This window comes from Poecile atricapillus, chromosome 3, assembly GCF_030490865.1.
Source record: "Poecile atricapillus isolate bPoeAtr1 chromosome 3, bPoeAtr1.hap1, whole genome shotgun sequence".
In the NCBI taxonomy this organism is placed as follows: Eukaryota; Metazoa; Chordata; class Aves; order Passeriformes; family Paridae; genus Poecile; species Poecile atricapillus.
This window is the reverse complement of record NC_081251.1, coordinates 63,574,451-63,587,269: the sequence shown is the minus strand read 5'-3', so window position 1 is coordinate 63,587,269 and position 12,819 is coordinate 63,574,451.

Below are 12,819 nucleotides of genomic sequence, written 5' to 3'. Positions count from 1 at the left end.
TTAAAAATGTCTTTGATCAGGTTCCATACCAAAGGCTCACTACAAAATTGGGTTGCCATGGAATTGGAGGACAGCTTTTAAAGAAGAGGAATCCATGATAGGATTTAATAATGGCAACATTTCAGAATGGAATTGATATTGGGACCACTTTTAATTAGCATCTCTGCTCTGGCAAGGGCAATGAACAGTGAACTCTGCAAGCTTGTGGATAAATTCTCTGTTGACAATTAATGCCATTTGCCTTCAATACCAATGGCTTCAATGGCAAGAATATCCAAAATAAAACTGAGCAGACCCAAAGTCAGCAGGTCAAGTTCAGTCTGAAGAAATGCATCTAGAAAAAAAATAACATGAACTGTGCTGACATGATGCTGAACTAAGAATTGGCACTTAAAACTCAGAAAGGGACCTCTGACATTTCTCAGAAGTCTCAGTGTCAAACAAAAAATGTTAGGCAAGTTTAGAAAAGTTAATGAAATTATCCTTGGGAACAGAGTGCCTGAAATAAGAGGACAGAAGGGCATCTGAAAACTGATGTGCCCATATCCTGAGTATTGTGTGCAGTTTTGTCCTCACATATGAGGAAGGGAGCAGCTGAATCCAAAGAAACATGGAGAAAAACAAGCAAAATGCTCAAGATGGTGGAACAGCTGCCTTGTGCAGACACACTTAAAGGCAGGAACACTTTATTTGAAGAAGAGAAGGCTGAGGAAGGTTATGACTGAGGTTCCTGAAATCATACAGGCAATAGATAAACTGAATCTGTAATCCTAGATCTATGGGAATTTGAAACCAGTAAGGCTTTTGTTTAAAGCCAGTGAATGTAGCCCTTAACATGGTGAATTTCTTGAACTGAGACTCACTAGAGAGGTTGGAGAAAACCATTACTGGCAGGTTTGGAATTGAGTTAGCCATAAATAACTCTCTCACAAAGATGCCCTTTATTTTATTTAATACTGGGCAGGATTGTACCCACTGACAATATTAATTAAAGCATTCCCCACACTGGGAACAGCCATGTGGGGAATAGACAGCAGAAGGTGATCAAGCTTCTTGTGTCTCTGTTGTTACTGGAGGCAGCATACTGGGCTCTATGACGATTAACCTGCACTTCAGCGGCATTTCTTTCTTACCCTTTTCCCTTATTCAGTCAAAGGATTTCATATGTGTTTTCTTTCAGTGAATGCCAAATCTATTTTTTAAACAAGACTGACTTTTTTATGGTCTCACAGATGAGGACTGCACATACCTGTGCAGTACCCAGGTTGTCTCAGCCACTGTGAAAGTATTGCTATTAGATAATGATTTCTATGCAGAGATCAAGATAGTCAATATGTTCTGCTAAATCTGGTAAATCAACAAGTAAGTTGCAAGCCCGAAAAGGTTAAGCAATGCTCAAAATTGAGTATACGAAAAGGGCAAAACCAGTGATTTCTTGGCAGAAAGGAGAAAGAAGTTTCTTATGTCATTTTGTTTTCCCAGCCAGTAAAACAAGTAACAAATGCAGATTAATGTCACAGTCATGTACAGCAAATTAAGGAGAAGGTAACAAGTCAATAGGTTTCTGGGTGTACAAGAATAAATATCATAGGCAAATAGAAGTCAAATAAATGAAGTCCAGTGTTACATTTTATGTCATTTACCTAACTGGTAAGTAATATTGCCACAGGCTTGTGTAAGGAAGAGCCACCTGATTATGAGCCATGGGTTAAATAATTCAAAATATGTTAGCATTTCTTTCCAGGGTAAGAAACACATATATAATTGAGTTAGAGAACAAATACCAGGGCATAGCAGACTTTAAACTTCTTATTTTGAAGAGACTGTATGTGAAAACAATGAACAGATGGCAAATAAAAGGAATATGTTGGCATTTCTTCTACCTGCGAGGCATAGCAATCCCTCCTTCATTTTGAACAGTCCAAGGATCATGCACCATACGAAGTTTTTAGTTGTCAGGGCGCAGGAATTCTGTGTTGCAAAGGGGAAACATTTAAATAATTAAGTTGCATACTATAGATCTTTCAAGTAAACATTGCAACAAATGATAAAGTGCAACGCTGTTAATCTGGACTATTCAAGAATTATGAAGGACAAGATCTTGTTTGCAGAGATACAGGTAAAGTTTTTCCATTTAGAAATGGCCTTACAGGTAATTTGGGTTGCTTAGGATCAGTGTGTTTAAATAAAGATTATTGCATTATTTCAATAATACCTTTAATAAATACTTTTGATAATGAGGATTTTAAAATTATTCGGTGTCTATGATTACGCTCATCTGGTAACCTGATAAAGGGATTCTGCATGAAGATTTAAGAGTAGTTAATCATTCTGATTTATAGTGCAATTTTATGTGAAAAGCTGGCTGAATATAATTTTAGTTTTCCTGAGAAAATAATTTTTATTTAGGACACCTATATAATGCAATGAACTCAATGGATTTTATTTACATTCTCAAAGATAAACAAGTGCTTCTGTGCTGTTTGGATTAGAAATAAAATTAGGAACATGTTAAAATAGTGTCCTGCATTATCCTAGGAAAAACATTCCTGTAAGATAAATTGATAGTTTTATAAAATCTATTATGTATTTATTTGTTTTAGATTTGATAGAAAACAATGCTCACATAAAACACCTAGCAATAATTAGGCTTACAGACACAAAGCACTCACTATATTAATAGCAATACGCAGGTAAATTTACTGTGTTATCTCACTCCCTTGAATAATCAGTAGATAGTAATATTAAACTACAGAATGACTGAACGGATTACTAAATTTAAATAGGGTACCTGATTTTTCAATTGACACTCACTGAAGTACAGAGCTCTCTCTCTCTGTCTCTCTCTCCAATCAATGTGGTTTGCATACTTACACAGCAAATCTCAGAAGTCATTTCAGACCCATGATTGTGTGCAAGAAACATTTCATAAATCATTTGGAATACTAAAAAAATTAGAGAAAATTGTCCGTTGGATTAGAGAAGAAATTAACTGAATAAAATATATATTCTGAATTATTTCCTCTTTTATAATAAGCTGACTAGATTAAATTGAGAAGCCAGTATAAAAGAGCCACTGGGATATCTATTATTTCTTCATCCTTTTATCCTCTTGCAATTCTCTTGGGGAAGTGTACATGTATATGCTGCATGAAATGTTATTAACTGACATTAAGTCTCTCATCCCCTTAGGCCGTGGCTTTTTTCCTCCTACTGTACTGACCATTAAGCAGTTCTAGTGGATGTGATCTGGAAATTGTTGTATTTATATCTTCTCAAGCACATGTCTTAAACTACTCATTGCATTTTGATATTTCATGACTTTGTAAGCCTCATATAAGTTTTAATATCAATTATGCTTTAGCGTAATGACGTGAAAGTGATAGGCTATTGGTTCTTTGCTCTGAAGAGGTGTAGGTGTCTTTTAATATATTATTTCTCATCTCTTGGTATCTGTTTTTCACTCTTTCTGTTGTAAATATGTATGATTTAGGACCAAGTAAAACTGTCTACCTAGACCTCTGGAGGAAGCCACATAGTATCTTTTTACTCAGGTTCATCTTTGTTGGTGGAAGGCTGTATTTGGCAGCTCAGGCTTTGAATGGGAAAATTAGGAGCACAATTCATGCCCATGTACACTTCTGAATAATGCTGGCACATTGATTATTTGAGTTAGTGCAAATTATTTGCTGAAAGATAGCATGAGAGGTAGCATGGTGAGAAGGAAATTAACTCTATTGCATAAATCTCTTGGTTGCATTCTCCACCAATTATACTTACAATATTTTGCCTTTTTTGTACCCTGTTCTTGTATAGCAGCAGCAATAGAGGACAAGTACGGTGCATCTCCTATTCACTTTCCTGGCTGGCTTAAATGTCTCCAACCAGAAGCATCCCCCAAGGTTTAATATTAAAATATTCATTTGTACTAAAATATTGTGTTCTGATTTTCTTTTATTTTGAGCTTAAAGGCTCAAAACTTCAATTCCTCCCCATGGCAAAAGCAAAGGATAATACAGTACAAGAATCTCATTTTATACTGCACCTGAACTGTCTCTCTGTTTTTATATTTTATGGTCCTGCAGTTCTTTCTTCAGTCACACTGACTGCATTAAATTATGTAGAAGCACAGGCTTGTGACACCTCTGAACCAACCTGCAAGAGAATACAAAATCTTTCTTTTGCTTTCAGCCTGACTCAAAATCAAATTCCAAAAATTATATACAAATAATATCACCCGTCTAATGAATGGAATTAAAGAAAGGCAAGGGTAAATCCATCAGTTTTATTATCTACCAGTGATGAAGGATTAGCTTTGGAATTAATATGAATTTACATTACTAAATGGTCTTTGAAGGACATGCTAATTGGGTGAAATTCAAGTTTGTTAATATTTCTAAACAATAGCAGAAGATGAACTCTCTGCCTAGGGCTTAGGGCTGAAGCAAGGAACATTGACTTCCCAGTCACAGACTTGCAGGGTGACCTTGACAAGTCACAGAGCATATCTGTGCCTCACTGTGAGATGTGGGATATTAAAACATTTCCTAGCTCACAGAAGTGTTGGTAAGGCTCAATTAATCAAAGTCTTTCAGTATCTTCACACAGAAGGGTCTAGATAAGAACAAAGTATTATTGTTACTAAAGCAGACCTCTCCTGAGCACTTAATTTTTCATTTTATATAAACTTTTTTGGCTTATATGCACTGTCAGCATACAGAGCCATAGATCCTTCAGATTTAGTTTGTGTGGAGCTTGTCAAGATACAGCTGTTTTTAGTGCTGTATCCCTATTAGGATATGACACAATACATCATAACAACTCCATCAGAGCCATTAGGGTGTAAGCTGTCAATGTGTAATAAGATTACTATGCATTGCATCTGGTGGTGCTCTGATAATTCTGAACTAGGTATGCTATCGTAGAGTCTACAAAGCTTTCGAGTACTGGTGTTGCACTGCTCATGAGTGCAACAGTATTATTTTGATATGGAATTAAGATATATTCTCCAGTATGTGTGAAGAGCATTTATTTTTACAATAAATAACTTTTCTACAAATCCCCAAAGATGTTTTCCTCAGCTTCGTCATATACTAAAGACGTGCAAGTGCTTCTATTTACAAATGAAGGTTTTTCTTGTTTGAGGAAAGGACGAAACTCTCTAAATTAGAGCCAAAAATATTCAAATAGATATAATCCAATATGTGGCCTTGGATTCCCTAGACTATAGAAAGTTTGCATTCAGAATAACAACTCAGATAGGAACAACTTCCAATGCGTTTTTTGTCTCTACAAAAAGTGCAATTTTCAGACAGAAAAAAAAGGAAAGAAAAATTATGCTGCTTTACCCACAACATCAGTCAGGGTATAATTAGGAAAGAAGAAACATTCAAACAATTTTAGCACATTCAGAACCTTCTGCTAATTGTCTAATAACAATCTAAGATAGGTACTATCAATGAAAATCAAAGAATCATAGAATCATCTGGGTTGGAAGGGACTTTAAAGATCATTTACTTTCAGTTCTTCTATCATGGACAGGGATACCTTTCACTAGACCAGTTTGCTCAGAAATCAATCGAACCCATCCTTAACATTTCCAGGGATGAGGCACCCACAACTTCTCTGGGCAACGTGTTCCACTGCCTCATCACCCTCACAGTAAAGAATTCCTTCCTTACACCTATTCTAAACCTACTCTCTTTCAGTTCAAAGCCATCCCACTTTGCCTGTCACTACATGCTCTAATCAGAAGAACCTTTTGATTCAGAGAAAGAAGCTGTATCAAGTTTGTGCTTCTTTGTCTGCACAACACCTGAGCATTGACCGATAGTGGGGAACTTACTGCTCTCCTACCTTTGTGAAGGACCATTCATTGGGAGAACTGGAGTGCTGACTTGATTGGGTCACAGCAAAGTCTGTAGCAGAACAGGGAGAAAAAATGAGTTTTGCTGATATTTATAAATCATCACCAGGAATCTGCAATTCTACGTATGAAACTCTTGCTCACAATATCTCATTATTCCTGAAAGTATTCCTTGATCAAAATGAACAAGGTGACAAAGCTCCAGTAACAGATTTGTGCCTGTATAGTTCTCCTGAGAACTTGTACGTGCGCACACGTGAGCCTGTACAGGAGGAGGTTGTGGTGTGCCTTGAGTAGAGAGAGACGTGAGGGGAAAATACAAACTCCAAGTGCTTACAATATTTTCAAGTCTACCCAGAGAAGACTGAGCTGAGTGGCTTCAAAGGAGCTTTAACATAGCACTTGGCCACAAAGAGTGTTAGTAAATCTTCAGGAGGTCTGAAGTCTCTCCTAAAAGAGGGAGTCACAGCCTCTCACAATCAGCTGTCTTGTCAAAGTGTGAGCTGTTTGATTTTTCTGAGTCTGTGGTGGGGCACAGGCAGGCAGACCTCAAGTCAGAAAAGCTTAATAAATTTTCTAGAAATATATATTCCAAAACGTTCAGACTGAATAAGAACAGAAAGCAATACAGTCATTTTTCATAATGATAAAAAGTCTTGTTCAAAGTCTTTCTCATTAAAAATTAAATAACTTTTGGTGCAGGAATAGAAGGTAAATAGGAAATGCATTCAGAGACCTGACACTTATACTGAATAGCAACCAGGAAAACATGCTGTGGACCTTGAAGGAGACATAGAGCACAACTAAACCAGGAAAAATACAGAAAAGAGAAGCTAAAATAAAAAAAAAAGGCAAGTGAAGTGAGAAGAAATGTCAATGATCTGACAAGTAGCATGAGTACAGGCTTTTTCTGTTATTAGGGCAAACAGGAAGATGTAAGAAATTCAAATGCTTTGTGAGTACAGGCTGACATGGCGAAACAATGTGCTGAAGGAAAGACTTGCTTACATTCAGAAAGAATTTACACATTTGAAATAGTAGCTAGCAAAAGTATTTGGAAATAACTACAACATTCTGTGTCACTATTTGTGTCTTTGGCGAGACTAGTCCACACAGGAGAGACTGAGAAAAGTCAAAGACATGAATTAAATCTTCTACTCTGGAAAAAAATCCCCTCATAAATAAAGGAGTTTTCACTGGTATGAAAACACATATAAAATGATGGTAATAGTCTAGAACAGGTAGGGAAGAGCAAAACTCTAAGAACAAATCTATCTCAAGCCTGAACATATAATTTCCCTCCTGTGGAGATCCCAAGAACAGGTTGCGTGGTTTTTGGAAGGATGTTCATAAAATGTTCAAAACTCAAAAGTCTTCTGAAAGTGTTAAAACAGACATTAAAGGATGCTGTTCGTAATTGCAGTGTCAAGGACAGAAAAAATGTGTAGAAAAATTTTTAAAACATTAGTTAATTCAAAAACCCTTCCAAACTGAGCAAGAACACCAAAGAACATATGCCTTCAAAAGAAACATTTGCTGAGACAGCAGGAATCAAATTCTTCCAGAAATTAAATGCTTCCCTGCCCTCAGTACAGGTTTGTTTCATTTTTTTCTTTCTTATTTTTTCTTGGAAGGTTATTTTTGAACCACAGTCCCCAGATGGTTAAAAATCTTCTGATTTCCAGACTAAATTTATTCATAATCAGTTTATATTCATTTGTCCTTGTGCCAGCACTGTCCTTTAGTTTTAATATTACATCTATATTGTGTAGCTATTTGTAGATTAAATTATTAATATTACAAAGGATAGTATCAATTTTTAAGAGCGATCACTAGATGAGATTATGAAGATAAAATTCACTGTTTCAACAGCTGTTTGATCATAAAGTTATAGCCTAAAAAGATTATAAATACAATAAGATGTATTTTCACATCACTTTGAGGGAAACAAATATGTATCTTTTTATTACTTTTTTATGATATTCAGTAATGAAATACAGTTAAAATAAATTCCACTAAAACACTCTTGAGGAAAAAGCAGGCTAGGTGGAGTTGCTGTTTGTTAAATGTAGAAGTCTACTCTTCAACTTTGGTACAAGTGATAGGATGGGTTCTCCTTTGGACCATGCTAATTGTTTGGTTAACACTGGTAGCAATAACAATCTGCTGCTGCATAACAACCAGCTAATTTTGAAGTAGATTTGGACAAATGGATTGTTTGAGGGAGGGAAAGTGAAACTCGTAGGCTGAAGGAATAGTATCCTATGGAAACATACTGTATAGACTATATTGCTAGTTTTTAAAAGCCCTTTTGAGCAGTGAAGGTGCCTGTGAGTATTAAAAGCTCTTGATATATTAGTATATGAATACCCAACACATATGGCTTCTAGATGTTTTTTCCTTTCCTGTATGGAGGAGAAATGCCGAGTAAACTGCCGTCTGTCGGACCCTCTAGGATATATTACAGGGATTCCCCTGCAGTGCTTTCCCTTCTGTGAAGGACAGACTGGAGATGTGTGAAGAAAAATATCAGAAATCACATTTCTTGGCTGAATGAAATTTTAAATTTACCTTCCTATTCTAGGTATTAATTACCTGCAGCCCATCCAACATTGCCTCTCCGCACCCGCCCACCTCATTCTGTATGCTGTACCTCTTTAAGTATTGGTCTGTATAAACCCTGTCAGTGCTGAGCTGGTGACTCCTTTCCTTCTATCCCTCTGTTTTCCCTCCTGTGTTTTTGGGTAGTACAGGGCCCTTCTTAATTAGCCTTTTCCACCTGAATAAGCCAGAGGGACACATGTCGCCTGACCTGAAGCAATGCAGGTGAGTAGGCTGGCTCGCTATTTCCACTGCCTTTCCTAGCAGACACAGGGTACCAGAGATGTCTCAGAGATGAGGAGAGTGTGTCTGCCTGCCTGCTCACCCTGTAGCTCTGGGGGACAGGTAGGGTGAATATCAGAATAACAGTTTGTGCCCACAACAGAGAGTGTCCCACTGCGAGAGGAAAATGGTATTGCTGCTTGTATTTCAGCTGATCATAAAAGTAAAAAGGATATAGTAGCCCAAAGGATAAACTGAACCCAAAGGTACTTGTAGCTGCTCTGAAGCTTGTACTATAAAAAAATAAAATCAGAAGCAAGCCATTCATTGAAGTCCTGGCTTTCATGCACTTGCGTTTGGCTTTGTTATTTTAATCTTCTGACCTCATTTTGTGTTTCTGCACTGTTTGTCTTCTCTGGCAATATTTAACTTACTAGGTTAAAATTAGTCTTGTGTTATGGAGATACTGTGCTAGGCTACTGGGATTTTTCCCTCTAAAGTTCCCCTGATCTTTATCGACAATTGCTCAACATCTGCATAACTCTGTCTTTCCTGTGTCTAAACAATTACACTTGGGAGGCTGCCAGCTCGTGGTGGCAATAGGCACCTCTGATGAATGTGACAAAAGCATTATCCACTCAATACCTTTTATCTATGGCAAAGAAAGAAACCCCCACCTCATGCACAGTAAATCTGTACCTGCCTGCCCTTCATCCACCATCTCCACCTTCACCAGGATCCTCCGCGTGTTTCTGCATACAGAATAAGGAAGTTTCCTAGGAAGACTGCTGGAGTAATTCTGCATTTCAGCCTAAACAAAGTCTACCTGCTGCATGTGGTACTTTGAAGATCTTTTCTCCTGAAAGAAAATGATAAATTGATTCCATCCAATAATAATTTATGCATGAAACAAGTTTGGAAATTAACACAAAAGTAACCTTTATCTTCTGTGAGAACATATGCTGAGAAATATGCGATGGTATCCTATTTATGCTGTAATTAAACGTTCTTTGTCTTCATCAGCCTCTGTGAAAAAGCTACTTCTACAGCAATTCTTTGGGCTTATAACAAATTTATCTGTTCCTGGAGACAACTTGGTAAACTGGCCACTCATATCCATTATCAGTCCCTTAATATCAATAATGGTATTAAAATATTATTAACGAGGTGGAAAACCCCACAAAGAATAAGAATTTGATTATTTTTTGATACACAGGTCCAGATCTTTAATAAAAATTATGCATGTTAATGTTCAAATTCTAGCTCTTCTAAAAAAAAAGACATTTTTCAGGAAATATCATAGAGGTCAAGTTTTGTCCATATGTGTGAAAGTACTGGATTTTTTTAATATATATATATATATGTAAATATATATATTTATACAGAGGATTTTGAACTTAATTCATTTCTGGTGAAAGAAACAGTGAAGAACAGTGCAAATAAAATCCACGTGTGACTACTCAGTATGAAGAGCAGATTATTAGATTTTTTTTTAGTTGTTTATTTTTGTTTATGAGAAAAGAAATACATTTATTAATCATAAAATAGAGATTATATTAGATGCAGTTCGCATGTTATATGTTATGTACTATTCACCTTTTACAGCTTATTTTGATTATTTCAAAATAATCAGATTATTTTATGGATGTACACAACCACTAAAACAGCTGAGATAAACTAATTGATGCTTGAAACTGCATACTGTTCTGAAACAGCAAGAAATGTTCAGATTTTATACATCAGTCTTCTGAGAAAATATTCAAATTGCCTAAAAGCATAAATTTCTACCTATGAAGCGATAAGAAGAGATTCTGATCTTATGGCTCCTGTTCTATCAATCAGCTTTTGTTGCAAATATTTTTTTATTCCTGCCACCATTTTGGACTGAGCTGGCAATTTCCTGCTCTTGGGCTGAATACTTAATCAAACAGTGATGCCTCTAGAGCCAGTGGGTATGCTGGAACAAAATCATTTTTGTCAGTGTTCATGTTCACAGTTCTGGCTTCTGAATGCTCAGTAGCAAAGCAAAGATATTAAATATAATCATTATAGTGGACATTTCAAGTTCCCACGTGATGTTCCTTTAGAAGTGTATGATTTCAGAAGGCAGCTTTGGATATCTAGAGATCTTAATCACCTTGCATTTTCTTTGCCTTAGCTCATACCTTGAAGATTTAGTCCTTAGGCAGATCAGTCCCGTAGAAACTTAAATTTTCAATTCAGTACTTGTCCAGAATTCCCTTGTAGGTTTGTTCACCAATGCCAGCTGAACATAAACACCATTAAAATGTACACAGCTAGATGGGAACTGTCTTAATTGTGAGAGAGGTGGAGCTACCTGATTATTTTTCAGTGCTGAGCACAGGAATGTTAATCTGCAGTGTCAGTTCTGGTTTAGGGCTGAGGTCATGCAGACAGGCTCTGTCTACTCAATTCTTGAGTACAGGGCAGCCCTGCCCCAGAACTCCCACATTAAAGGCAAACAAACAAGCACATATTTAGGTCACAAATCAGTACATATTTAGATCTCTAGAATGCTTACTAACTTCAAGTTTCATGAGAGACTGCAATCAGGAGAGACTTGAGTAAATCAGTAAAGCTGATGAGAAAACAAGCAGAGTGGAGCACACAGTCATCTGACTCTCATTAATGGCATCTCCAGACCAAGATTAGAGAAAGGTGCTGAGAAAAAGTAATTATTTTCCCTTTCTCTTCTGAAAAACAGTTCATTATTACATCCACACACCTGATTTCAACCATTCAAAACATAGAAAATCCCAAGGTCACTAGATTCCCCCATGGATGTTGAGTAAATTGAACTGCTAGAAATTTCATCTTGATTTACTGGAGTTGTCATGCTTTTTTAGAATTAAGAGTTATCACTTAAAGTGTTATTGGCAGGAAATCTAAAATTATGGGCACATATTACATAGCAGCAGTGAACATTACAAGTGAAAGTCTGTCTTCTAAGAAGACAGCAGGAGTGTGAGGTTCTGAGACCTATAGCAATAATGTTTTATGGGGCTACTGTAGATCTATAAGAGAGACATTGTGGTGCCATAACATGTCCAGAGAAGGACAACGAAGATGTTGCAGTGTCTGGAGCACAAGTCATGAGGAGCAGCTGGGGGAGCTGGGGGTGTTTAGCTTGGAGAAAAGGAGGCTCAGGGGAGAACATAACACTCTCTACAACTCCCTGAAGGGTGGGTGCAGCCTGGTAGGGGGGTTGGGCTCTTCTCTCAAGTGACAAGCAATAGGACAAGAGGGAAGAACATCAAGTTGCACCAGGAGAGGTTTAGACTGGACATTAGGGAAATGTCTTCATTGAAAGGGTGGTCAGGCCTGGGAGCAGGCTCCCCAGGGAAGTGGTGAAATCACCATTCCTGGTAGCGTTCAAAAAAATCTGTAGACGTATGGACATGGTTTAGTGGTGGACATGACTGCCAGTTTAATGGTTGCACTCAATAATTTTAAAAGTCTTTTCCAGCCTTAATGATTCTATGATCTTTGATGAAAAGACTTGCAAAAACTTTCAAAAGCCTTTGGATTTCTAGAAGATTTTTCCAATGAAAGGTCAGTGGAATTTGTTATCAGATTCCCTTTTCCAAGAGGGGGAGTGATGTAACTGTAGCACTGTATTTTTTATTCATCCCATGGGAACCAGTCTAGATCTTATGAATATGGGGTTTTGTGACAAAACATTCCTTTAAAAGAATTTGGGAAAATTTCATTCTTCTGAAATTTTTGTGGAAAGATTTTTCCATCTGTTTGATTATATACCTGTTGTAGCAACTGTACTTTTTCAAATGTTATGTGCTCAAAGGCATGAGGATCTCTTAGTTATATTAGGCTGTGAAATATACTGGAACATTGTCACATTGAATAAGCACCACATGTTAGTGTTTCTATAAACACAAATATAAAGGACTGCAATTGACTTGAGTATTCCCTTGGATATGTTCTCTTGTGATCAATTGTCATCATTGGCAGTGATGTTGCCAGGAAGAGTGTAAGTTAGGTTCTCCTGAATCAAAATCCACACCAAAGGCTTATGTAATCACCTGTGTCCTACAAGTTATTGCCCTTGTGCCCAAGTCATGAGAGGATCTAAGTTTAAGAACTCTACTAAT